Source organism: Dermacentor andersoni, chromosome 6 (assembly GCF_023375885.2).
Source record: "Dermacentor andersoni chromosome 6, qqDerAnde1_hic_scaffold, whole genome shotgun sequence".
In the NCBI taxonomy this organism is placed as follows: Eukaryota; Metazoa; Arthropoda; class Arachnida; order Ixodida; family Ixodidae; genus Dermacentor; species Dermacentor andersoni.
This window is the reverse complement of record NC_092819.1, coordinates 168,124,960-168,138,053: the sequence shown is the minus strand read 5'-3', so window position 1 is coordinate 168,138,053 and position 13,094 is coordinate 168,124,960. Positions and strand designations below refer to the sequence as shown.

Genomic DNA, 13,094 nt, shown 5'->3' with positions numbered 1-13,094 from the left:
TTTGTAAATTTTACTGTCCGCTTGTTGTTTAATTTGTTTCTCGATCCCCACGAGTGGCACGGTCTCCGATGCTTTGGTCCATGACGTCATCAATCTCGTTTCGGTTTCGCGTTTGGTTACCATGCATGAGGTTAAAGTTCTTTATTCTATGGTTAAAGTCAGTTCTTTATTGTATGGTTAGAATGTACTCAATGGTGTACTAGAGGTATTCTGTGGTACTAGAATACATTGTCTAGTACACTCTACTTGAGGTGTAGGTGTTCTGTGTTAGCGCTGAGGGAAATTCCATAAGCGGCGGGCGCAGTTTACGTAAAATATGTCACGATTGCCTACTTGAAATTGAATATTGGTGTGGTGAAAGCAGTATCTAGCTGCTGCATGGCGCTCCTTTCTCATTTAGTACATTGCGCAGTGAAGTTGGTGAAGTCGCGAATGAGTTTAGGCAAATGCATTAGTAGATACGTCTGGCATCAGTCGACTGCATGGTCAAAGCTGTTGGTTCTTTATTCTGGTCTACGTGATGGCGAGTCCTTCATGCACCGACATCAGTGGCGGGCTAGAGCGCACGCCTGTGTCGTTTCTCAATGACGTGGACACCGAACGCCTTCCTTACTTCGAGGTGAGTGCCCTTGAAAATGGGATCGCGTCTACCGGTTTTTCGGCCTTGACATTCGCAGTGGGCAAGGCTTTCCCAAGTGTCGGTTGAGCAATTTCGAATTAAATGGCATGCATCAGCCTCGTTGTTGAAGTGATTCCTTGTCGGGCGTGGGAGCCGTATGCGCGATCACACCTGTTTGACTGCATATTGTCTTTTGCTCGTGCTGTTGAAGTTATTCTCGGAGCTTTCTGCGACAGCACTGCGCCACTGACTTAGCCCCTTTTGTTCTGCGCTGTAGTACACCACCACAAATGTGCCGGGCCCAGGATCGGATGAGCAAGCATTTAGCGAAGTGTTTGCCAGCTGCAGCTGCCAGGTAGCTTGCAGTTCGCAGTGCCCCTGCGCGGTGCGCAGCAGCCGTGCAAGACATGCAACAGGCTGCGCTTTGGCAGCGATCGAGTGCTCTGCCCTGTGTTCTTGTGACGCCGCCTGCCCTATCCGTGATGTCCAGCACGGGTTGCGTTACAGACTGCAAGTGTACAAGACACATGAAAAAGGGTTTGCAGTGCGGGCAATGGAATCTATTCCACGTGGGAGCTTCGTCTGCTTGTACAGTGGGGAAGTCATCAGCCTCGAGGTAGCACGCCAAAGGCTGTCGAAGCGGAACCCCTGTGAGCCAAATTATGTGATGGTGTTGCGTGAAAACGGTGTGGTGACACTCGTAGTGGACCCTAGCAGTGTTGGTGGTGTTGGGAGATTTCTGAATCACTCGTGTGAGCCCAACCTGGCCGTTATGCCTGTCCGGACTGAATGCGTTGTGCCTGAGCTTGCACTGTTTGCGAAGAGAGACATCTGTGCGGGTGAAGAGCTGAGCTACGACTACTCCGACGGCTCTGCCTCAGACAGAAGCAGCACAAAATGTGCCTGTGGTGCCAAACGGTGCATGGGCTGGTTGCCCATGGATAAACAAGCATTGGGCTGCTGACGTCATGGGGTCTTGCAAGAAAGTTACCTGCCTATAGAAATTCGCTTAACTGTTTACAGGGCATTCCAGCTAGCACACATACTTTTATTGGTATTTTTTTTTCATCACTCATTGACAGCTGTCTTATGTTTGCATTGTTTATGGCTTAAGACTTTAGGTACTATAACAAGGCATATTTTATACAGGTGTCACATAGTGCACTTAAGATTGTTACCGGTCTCGATCAAAAGTGTACTGTGTGACACTGGTATTAGTAAAATAATAAGTGCAGTAAGTAGAATTGAAATATGCAAAGTAACGACCACACGCATATATGACAATTGCACTGTTTGTTCACACAGGTTTTGTCACAGATTAAAATAGAACGTTTGGAGAGCAAGTAGCACAACAAAAGACTGAACAAGGATAAGGCAAGCGAAGCCAAATATTTGTAAAAGGGTGCATAAGATTTTATCATTTGCTTCTATGTGCGATAATGCACATTTTATATGCACGACATATCCACATCAGAGGGGAAGCTAATACTGTAGAATGCCTCTATAATCTCCTTTATAATTTTATATTTTGTGTTAGGCGTTATGTTTGTGCCACCAAACTGCAGAATGAGTGCACTTCTTGAAATGTATGGTCAGCATCCCCACTGCAGTCTTTTGCTGACAGTTGTAATTATTCTCTCCAAGTTGCAAGATTTACGCAGTGTCTAATGTATTCCTTCGCACAGCAAAAGGGCTTGTGCCATACACTACAGCATTTTTGCAATCAACAGAATTTTGCTTTTCTCTAATTTTGCGCTCGTGTCTATCACTCCTAAAGCAGTTCCTTATTAATGCAAATAGCAATCTTTGCCTACTTCAGCCATTTTGAATCTATCTATCTATCTATCTAATCTAATCTAATCTTCTCACACCAGCCCAGTGGCCTTTGTCTACCTGCTTAGGCTGCTAGGTATGCGCTCCTGGTCGTGATGCCCTCGTGGTTGTTCCACTGTCGTCATTCGTGATCTTACTCTCATGAGGCCATCGTCGTCGTGCCTTCTACCCTGACCCAGTCACCCAAGTTGTCTAACAGCTTAGGGCCAATAGGTATGGGCCCGTAGTCGTGATGCCGTTGTGGCCGTTGCAGCCAGCTTTGTCATCCAACACTCATCATGCCGTCATCGTCACATCGCCATAGTGATGCCGTCGTGGTTGTTCAATCATCATCACTCCAGCTTCATGGTCTGACTCTCGTCATGCTGTCATCTTCATGCTTTCTACTCTGACCCAGTGGCTCAAATCGCTTGGGTGACTAGATTCAGGGTCGCAATGCTGTCGTGGTCAATGTGTCATCATCCTTCCAGCTTAAGTCATATGACTCTTGTCAGGCCGTCGTCATCACATAATTGTCGTCACACAGTCATCTTGTGGTCATTGTCACACTGTCGTTTTATTATTGTTGTCACTTCGATAACGTCATCCCATTGTCGTCATGGCATCGCCGTTCCGTCGACGTCAATCCTTCTTTGTAATTTTATTATGGTCATAGTCTCGTCATTCAAATGTGATTATGTTGCCCTTGTCATGCTGTCATCGTCAGTCGCTATCCTGCCTCCATTATCAAACCGTCATGATGTCGTCATGGCCGTGCCATCATTATCACACTACCTACATCATCCGACTCAAGTCATGCCATCGTCATCATACAGGTTTTGTGATCCAGCCATCAACGTACAGTTGATATATACTTGTCATCCCATTGTCCTCATGTTGTTGTCTTGCTATTATCATCCCTGCATTGTCGTCATACAGTCGTCGTCATGCATTCGTCGTCATACTTTTGTTGTCATGCCATCATCGTGACGGTGTTGTTTCACCATAACCATTACTTCAGTATCATCGCATTGTCATCATGCCACCTGCGTCAATCCGTTGATGTCATTTTTATTTGTCATTTTATTGCAGTCAGGCTCAATTCAATTGTGATTACGTCGTTATTGGTACACCATTGTCACACAGATGCTGTGATGCATTTGTTGTCATACAATCGTCATCATGCCGTCTTGGTCATGCGATCGTCATCATTCTCGTTTCTTCATCTGGTTGTTGTCATATCGTCATCTGATAGTCTTCGTGTCATCGTCATGTTGTCGTCACTATACCATCGTTATAATTAAAGAATCCACATGTCATTGTCATCATTGTACACCTTTGTCATTCCATTGATATCATTCCTTCCTCATTCTATAGTCACTGCGTCAGCGTCATACATCCGTCATCATGCCTCCATGTTCATGAACGACCTTGACAAGCGAGTGCCGTAGCTAAGTGGGACAATGTCGCGGTATGTGGCATATAACTGAATCAACGAAATTGTCAGAATTAACACTGCGCTCTGAAATGAATGTCACTTCAGAAATATGGGCGGTCGCTGCATTGCTCAATTGCTATTCACAATACTGTCGACAGTCATCACGAGATGAGTTCTGCTGCAATTTTTCACCATTTCGCACATTCTCAGAAGCCTTCTAAGGGCAGGAAACCTAATATTGCTAATATTACTGAAGTTTCCTGGAAGTATTCAGGAATGAGGATTAAGCATACTTTGTTCTGGCATGGAGAAGTTGATATAATGTTTTCGTGCAGTGCTTCTGAATGGAAGTTTACCAGTGGACAGGAAGCAATTTCTTCTTTTTTTTTTTTAAAGTCTGCTATATATATTGGATGAAATTGTGGCTATGCGTGGCATGATGCTCTGTTAGATGGACAAAATGCTTAATGAAGCATGCATGAATGGTATAGGATTACATCACAGAAAGGTATGAAGTGTTATGTGTAACTGGCATTACTGCAGTTTGATAAATGAGATCATGAACAGTACTAGGCGTGTGTTTTATGTGGGAAAAACGAATCAATGCCATTTTGTTTATATCTTCCTTAAAAGGCGGGCATTTGGAAGATGGCAAATAAGCCTGTTCACTCACTGCGTATTAGTTTCATGAACATCTGTTCCCAATATTTAATCATGTACTCTGAGCATAGTCACAGTCGGTTGCCTAGCTTGGTTAAAAAAGTATCCCGCCATTTTTCCTGTGTTGTTATGCACTTGATTGCCATTGACTTGATCTCCTTAGATACCACAACTAAACAGTGTTTGTTGCAGAACAAAAATACTCCCTAATGCAGAATTTGAGCGCAGCTCTGTACGTGTTATCATTTTGTGATATATTCGCTGGCATGGACAATAATTCTTGTGTGGCACATTGCAAACGGAGCAGAGTGTGGTGCGACTGCCTCGCTAATCTGGAGATCGCAAGAGGCAGCACATGGGTGACGCGTGGGCGCGATTCACAGCAGCTGTTGCAGACAGACCTACTCTGGTGCTATCTCATAGCCGTTGTCGACGCACTGCACTTTTCTTTCCACACTTTTGCCACACCCTCCTCCTCTGCTCTCCGCCTCGCATCTTTCATCCCCTGCTGCACTCTGCATTCGCTCTTTCATCCTTCGCTGTGCTCATTCGCTCCGTTAAGTTGACGCTCACCGCAGGAACGGGCACGTAAGAGCTGCACTCTAAAAATGCGGAAATTCAACACTTATAGGTAGTGCAGTCTGGTTGTGGAAGAAAACACTTATCACTGGCATTTGCGATCAGCCTCTCCTCAGAGGCTGTGCTGATATCAAAGCTCAGTGTGATTATGAGTGCAGCATGGCTGGCAGGCTTATGCGTTAGCTTGATGGCAGAGCTTAAAACACCATGGAAATTATTGTAGAAACTATTGCAAGGATGTGGTACTTTCACAGTAAGAAACATACTGTTTGAAAAAAATTATGATGTGCCCTTTGATATCTTCCTTATAATTTAACCACATTTATCTGATGGTTGCATTTTTACAACATACTGGTTCTCACATTAAATCAGACTTTTTTTATTCCCATTTGCACAAATGAAGGAGGTTGAGCAAGAAGCCTCAATAAGCAGCTTGTGCAATTCTCAACTTCTTTACAACAGCTTTAACAACATGCTTGATCAAGAAAACACGAAAATCTGCCTTGATAGGGCCTAAATCACGAGAAAATCTATATGCAGCTTAATTAGAGCCAGAAACATCAAATATAAACCTGAATCTGTGGGCTAAAATGACTGATTGAGAAACATTTAAAAAATAAGATGTCATGCAGGAAAGTCTCGACAAAAAGCTTGAGATGCGCAGAGGTAAGAGTAACAAGAAGCGACAAGTGTACTAACTTCTGATAATACATGAGGAAATAAGTCCCTGGTTTCTAAACGTGGCAAGTTCTACACATCCTAAGCTGAAGTGGGGTGCATAAGCCAGAGAAAAGCACAAAAACATGTTGGCATGTCACCATCTCTAATTTAAAGAAACACTGCTGTGCACATATTTTTTTTTTTCTTTTTTGCATGACCATAAATTGCAAGAAGCTTGTGTGGCTGCATCAATTCAGGTGCTCACATTGCAGTCATCATTTCTGGTAGTACCATCTGTTCTACAGGATAATATAAGATGTGATGCAGTTTGTCTTCTTAAGTGAAATGATCGAACAGTGACAAAACATGATAGAGCAGAAATTTTATTTAGGTTGTTTTATTAGCTCAATTTTCTAATTTAATCTAACACAAATATTAAAGAAACAACCTTCGAATCTAAATGAATCCTAAACATTTCCCATTTCTAAACAATGTCAATTATTGAGGTTGCATGGAGTCCTTTTGGCAAAGAAAGAAAATGCTCATTTGCATTATTTAATTGGTTCATATAATGCGACATGTGTAAGTCGGATCAACTCTGAAAAGTACCGAACCAAGACGAACTTGTGTGCTAGCTCTTGTTTTGGCCTGAGCCAGTGGCTCACTTAAGAGCAAGCGCACTGTGTGAATGAAATTGTGCTCCATTTGTTGCTGTAATGCCCTCGTGGGGGTATTCCTTGAATATAGTAAAAGCCTGTAAAAGAAATGACTGGAATCTGATTGTGTCTGGTGCTCTGTGACAAAATGAGATGAAGGTCACCATTTGCTCTGAGTAGAGCGTTTGTTGAAGTGCATTATACTACTCTTGTTTTAAAGGAATTCAAACATTTCGTCAAATGATTAATTGGTAATTTGTCAAAATGGAGACAGTGAATTACCACCTAAGAGACATGCTTGCTCAACAGCTGGTAACTACTGTGTAGAAGTGGCCTTCTTGATCCACTCACTCAGCAATGGTTGCCTCTCCATCACAACCATTGCTTGTCTGCAGCAAAATCTTGAAAAAAAAAAAATATCCACTTCCATTAGTATTTTTCTCTATAGACCGAAACAACTCATTATCCCTCATAGTATACGATAGAAACAAATATTTGACAACTAAGCATACTTAAGTCTTGAATATGAATGCAGTAGCAAAGACTGTTGAATTTGTATTCAAAATTTCAAATGTTTCCACACCCCTAATTTTCTTGCAGTAGATACCCCTTTCAGTTTTTTGTCACATGACTTCAAATTTCATCCTGGTGCAAATGATGTGAAGTGAATTTTGGTTGGTACAACTACACGCACAACTGCATTTAACAGCAATTTAGATGTTTTTATTTTGGGAAAAGATTCAGACATGATGTGGTTTGGCCTTGCTAGGGTTAGAACAGGAGGGGGGTGCATACAAAGGGGTTAGTTGTGTCAGCCATAGCCTTCTATATACACTTCTGTGCCTGCCAGATCATTGATAAACCAATGGGAAGCGGCTGTCCTTTGATGGCGGTGGCGCCACTTACGTAGGGTTGTCTCGAGCACGCTTTTACATTTTTGGTGCTTGCTGCTGGCAAAAAAGAAAGCATGTGCATCAATAAAAGAGCAGCAGCACACTTCTGCTTGCTGAATTATTACCGAAACAATAAAAGTGGCTGCTGTTAAAACTTCTGCTGGGAGCGCCAGCAGAAGAGCAGTGGTTCAACTAGTGTGCCTTCTGGCACACTAGTTGAACCACCGCTCAAAACCATTATTATGTGAAGACTGAAAACAACTTTTGACATCTGCTGCCGCTATTCTGTGGCAACGCCGTACCATGACATGGTTGCCTAGTGCCTGATGAGGGTTATTGCTACCCTCAATATGCCGACTCTAACCCTACGTAAGTGGCGCCTCCATAGATGACGGACGTTTTGTGGTCATCCGGCAGGCACAGAAGCATATATAGGAAGCTATGTGACAAGATTTAAAAGCACAAATGTAGAAATAAAAATTAAAAGACTGTATTAAGATCCGGTAGCAAATAAAGGGAAATAGAAGTATTTAATATACAAGTTTATTTTTCAAACACTTTGAATTGGACAAACAAGCAGGAAATGTTTTACAATGCCACACCTCAACATAGGGTGAAGTCAGAATTGATTGAATTTCTGTAACTGAACTGTGCTTGTAGCCAGAGCATGGTTGGTACGGACATCTCCTTGTGCGGTCACTTACATTTGCGATGTTGTGTGCCTGGCTAATGCATGATGGTGCTTGCAGCAGTACATATCTTGACTGTGTGTGGAAGGATGCTGGGATGCAGCAGTGTATGACACTGGTGTGTGTGTGTTAGCAATAATAACAATAAAGTGAACAACACAGCCTGGCACAGCTTCTTCATCTATGGCCAAGTGTACTTTTGCAGTATGCCAAATGGAAGAAGCATAATTAATTTTAGCCTCGTGCTCTTTGACTTTTCTTTTCCTCCAGACACTATGATACCTTGCAGGCATGTCAGTCCGTCTAGTCCCTCCAGGACTTTGAGCAACTCGCACTGGCATAATTCTGGTGCCGTAGAAATGCCAAAGGGCAGTCTGAGGAACTGGAACCGTCCGAATGGAGTAATGAACGTTGTAAACTCGCACAACTCTTTGGAGAAAGGAACTTGCCAGTAGCCTGCACGTGCATCTAAGCGACTGAAGAGTTTCGTGCCAGCTAAGGCATTCATTGACCGTAGGCATCAACATGCGCTCACAAACAATCTGCTGGCTCAGCTGGCCGCACATATTCTCAGTTCGTCGTTCCTTTCCCTAACTACCATCATAGGGAAGCACCACTCGGTTGCGTGTTCCGCCTTTTGTATGATACCAAGGTCTTTCATCCTTTTAAGTTCCGTCTCGATGAGAGGAAGAAGAGGAAAAGGCACTTGCCTTGGGTAAGTGACTGCATAGGGCTTAGCGTCGCTCTTCACTTTGATACGGTACGTGGTCTCTATGGGTCCAAGTCCTGATGTCAGCTTGGGGTACTAGGCTAGGATGTAAGAGATGTCACTCTCTTGTGTTTCGGCAAGCTCCAGTGGCTGCTGCGCAAAGCCCAGTGACTCTGTTGCTGGACGATTTAGAAGAGATTCCCTCAGCCCTTCGACCACGAAGACCTTCTCTTGCATTTATGTGTACCGCCATTCTATCGTGGCTGTGAAGTAGCCTGCCCTGGCGATTGGCACTTGACCTGGACCAGTCAGTGTTTGATTTGTTGTTTCCAGAGGTCGCATGGTGTCCCTGTTGTAGTCCTTAAGTGACACTGCCGTGACCTCGGTGCCTGTGTCAACTTTGAACATGAGAGGTGTGCCATTCAGCTTTGCTTTCACTCTCAAAGGCTCCTTCGTTGGCGTGCTTCTAAGCTCACCGAGATGCACTTCTTCAATGTGCTGTCTCTGCTCAGACGAATGGTTCAGCATCTCACCTTTGCGTGCACTTGAGAGGTAGACTACTCGTAACGGCCTTTCTTCCCGCAGCCATTGCATATCTTGCCCATGGCTGTGCACTGTGCTTTCGTGCGATTGTAGGCTTCTTCACACCACCGACAGCGCCTTGCGTCTTCACTTTTCATGGTGCGTTGACCCCGAGGCACTCCAGACACTGTTTTTGTTTCTTATGGTTGCTCTTCTTGTGGCCTGGCTTTCTGATCTTGTCCACACCAACAATCGAGTACTCCTTGTGGCGAATCTCCGTTTGCTGCTGCTTCACTACTTCGGAGTTCCGCACCAATTTCGTTGCCGACTGCAGCGTCAGCTTGGGATCCAGCTGCATCTTGCTGAGCCCAATGTCCAACAGTCGTACCACAAGATGGTCGCGGATGTGCCCGTCCTCGAGTTCGTCATATTTGCAAGTCACTGCCAGTTTGTGTAGGTCGGCGATAAATGCTTCGTGTGGCTCATTGAGTTGTTGAATACAACAGTTGAACCTTGCCTTCTTGTAGATTATGTTCACGCATGATATGAAATGCTCCTTAAACTTGCGTTAAACAGTAGCATAGTTTGCCATTTCAGCGCCTGTCAACTTAATTGACACCAAGATATCTTCAGCCTCTTTTTCCATGGCGTATAAAACATGTTTACTTGCATTGTTTTGTCACGGAGGTGCAATGAAGGCACAGGTCGGTAACGTTCCCATCTAGTACCCCAGCGCTTCCAATCTGCCGGGTCCCAGAAATCAAGGTTATGAGGCAGCTCGATGGCAAAAGGATTGAAGAAGTTCCCGCCATTTTGCTGCTGTGCTGCGGAGGCACTTTTTGTGGCGTCTCCTTCCCTTTTGTCGGGCATGCTGAAAGCTGATTAATGCGTGGATGCTCACCACTTGGTTGTTTCTTGTCTTCTGTGTGGTTCACTACACCACTGTCACCATGTTGTAGCAGAGTGTAGTTACGCAAGCGATCACTCGCATCAAAAACAGAACCATTTATTCGGCGTGGTTGGCCAGCGATGCTCGAAAAATGCACACACTCCTTGCTTGTCCGTGAGTCCCAGTGTGTCCTTTACCCTAACCGCACGCACCACTCTTGGTGACACTGCTTGCTGCATGGTGTTGCCTTGGTCAATGGCCGATAGTCCACGACACAAGTGAGAATAAAGCCTTCCTCCTTCATAAGTTCCTCATCACTGTTGTTATTAGCTCTTGGAACGCTGCAGACCCCATATTATATTTCATTTTATCTATTGATTCTTCATGCACGCGCAAGAGGAGGCCAGAGCTGAAGGCATGTAGCCTGACACAGGACCCTGCCCCGTAAGCAGTTTTGCATCAGCATACTGGGTGCATGAGGTATTTGAAGACATAAGGACGATTTCACCAATAGCAAAAATATTTCAGACTAGAATTGATATATTTCCAAATTTTTTACATTCTTACATTTACTATTGTTTGCCAAGTCTGTTGAATGAAACCATGTCTAGTAGTCTCAATCATGAACTATTCGGCTCTAATAACGGCTGCATGCTCTCTTCAGATAGTGCACATTGGGGCGCTATAATGTCAAGCTATTCCAATCAGTTTTTATTCCATTTCTGCCACCAGCCCTCCACGATTGGTCAAATATTTTTTGGGCCACCCCGACTTCGCTTGTCTCTCGTGAGACGTCATGGAAACCGCAATAACTCCTCAACTGATGGGACGTGTACACACCAATTATGCATGATTAGGCCAAACAAAAGGAAAGGAATTCTTTTTGATCTACACCTTTTCTCGCCATTAGCTCTCCACTGTTGGCAAAATTTTTCGAGCTGCACCCATTTCACTGCGAGGTAGGTGGGTGCAGTGAAGCGGGTGCATCTTCGCTCAAAACTGCAAAATCTCACCACGTCAAAGTGATGTGTGTCCACTAACAATGCATTAATATGCCACACAAAACTGGTTTTCTTTTTTCTGTATTTCCTATTTTTTTGCGAACCCTAGATGGCCCCATTCTGAAAGGAATAAAAGATGACTGATCGCTGTGGCACTGGCTGCCGGGAAGAATTGGTTTCTCTGCATATAATAAAAATGTTATCATGAAAGTATGACATTTTCTTGGTGCATATGCGACATCACTCTTCCAAGTCTTCTTCGCTGGGGAGCCATTCTAGTGTCATTTTTCACTAGACCACCCATCGTAAGCTGAGCAACTGCAGATACCAGCACCTCCCTCTAGCATTTAGTCTCACATGTCAAATACTGTCAAGTGTTATTCTCTGCTGATGACATTAAGTTGTTTCATAGCATTGGCTCCACTGATGAGTACTGTCTGGTGCAACATCATATTGACTCCATCACATTGTGGGAATCTAAGACCTGTGTCATGTCATTCAGTCACTGTCACAGCCCGCTTTAGCATTTCTATATGGTAAATGGCCTGGGTATTGACAGGGCATCAGTGAGTCGCCACCTGGAGGACTCGCTAAGCTTTAAGTGCCATGTACAAGCTATTACCAAAAGTGCTCTGAAGGCAGTGGGCTTAAATCACTCGCATCACCAAAGACTTCAACAAACCAGCTTGCTACCTTACACTGTACAGTGCACTAGTGCACTCTAAGCTAGAGCACTGTGCTGTTATCTGGCTTCAGTATCTCTCTGCCTCGGTAGAGCACATTCAAAGGAAATTTATCGGGATGTATTACAATCGGTACCTACACCGACATGTCTATTTCAGGTATAAGAGGATTGCGCAGCCCATTGATATCAGTTCATTTTGTGACATGTTCCTTTTAATGGAAGCTTAGTTCTGAAAAAGCAACGTTCTGCACAGATCGTGCTCAATATAAGTATTGGCGTGTGAACGTGCTGAAATGCTGGAAAATCTGAATGCAAATACAATTATTAACCTTGAATAACTATGTGGGGCCCAAAATGCTCATTTGGGCAGCCACTGTCCAGCTTCACATGAAAACGCAGTAGTCAACGTGAAATTGACAGCCTCTCTTAGCAGCCGGCACACCAAAGCACATTCATGTGGTTGGATGGATGGATGGATGGATGGATGGATGCAAAGCTTTAATGAATGTCCTGAGATACGCGACTCAGCGTGCTGCGGGCCGCTCCCACGTTGGGACAGTCAGGCCATGCCCGACCGCCGCATCGTGGGCCCTCTGGATTGCATTGTTTATTTTGGTTATCTGGCTCGCGCAAATAATGTGAATGAGAGAACAGTTATAAAAAATCATTCGCTTAGTGAGGCCCATTGTGCTCACTAGGGCAGCCATTCTCGAGTGGACAGGCCCTATGGTGAAGTAGGAGCAGCTGAGGCGAAATTGACCGCCAATCTTGGCAGCCTGCGTGTCGAAAGGAAAACAGTAGCAGTCGTGTCGGAGCCATCATCAAGTTTACATGCCTCTAAAGGGCCATAGATATAGCCAAGTAATAAGAAAAACACACCGTTGGCTCACTTTACTCCACTGCACAGTCATTTAATTTCGTCAAGCCACTTGAACAAATAAGAGTAATGCAGAGCAACATGCCCCTGTTAGGCGGCCTGCTTCCATGTAGTTGTGCTCCTCCTACTGTTTTTTCCAGCCTGTTGAGATGAATAATGCCAATGTCAGAAGGCCCAAGATACTCTATTGGGCAGCCACTTTAGAGCATGATGGGCCCTGTGATGAAATAGAAGCAGTTGGGAGCACGCTTGAAAGGCACCTTTAGCATCTGCACTTCAAAGTGCAGCCGTGTCATAGCCACTGTAGGTGAAACAGCAGTAGTCAACACGAAATTGACCGCCACTTTTAGCAGTTTGCATGCAAAACAACATTCATGTGGTCGCATTCTTTATTTTGGTTATATG

General features: G+C 44.4%; 1 protein-coding gene across 8 annotated transcripts in view; it reads left to right on the top strand.

Moving 5' to 3' along the window:
- Positions 1–597: 597 nt before the first annotated feature.
- Positions 598–13,094, top strand: part of Tmem43 (Transmembrane protein 43) — a 138,989-nt gene continuing 126,492 nt past the window's right edge. For all 8 annotated transcript variants that reach the window (XR_008610739.2, XR_008610737.2, XR_008610738.2 and 5 more), the window contains exon 1: positions 598–619. The gene's annotated coding sequence lies outside the window, so the exon portion shown is untranslated. The remainder of the gene's footprint in view (positions 620–13,094) is intronic.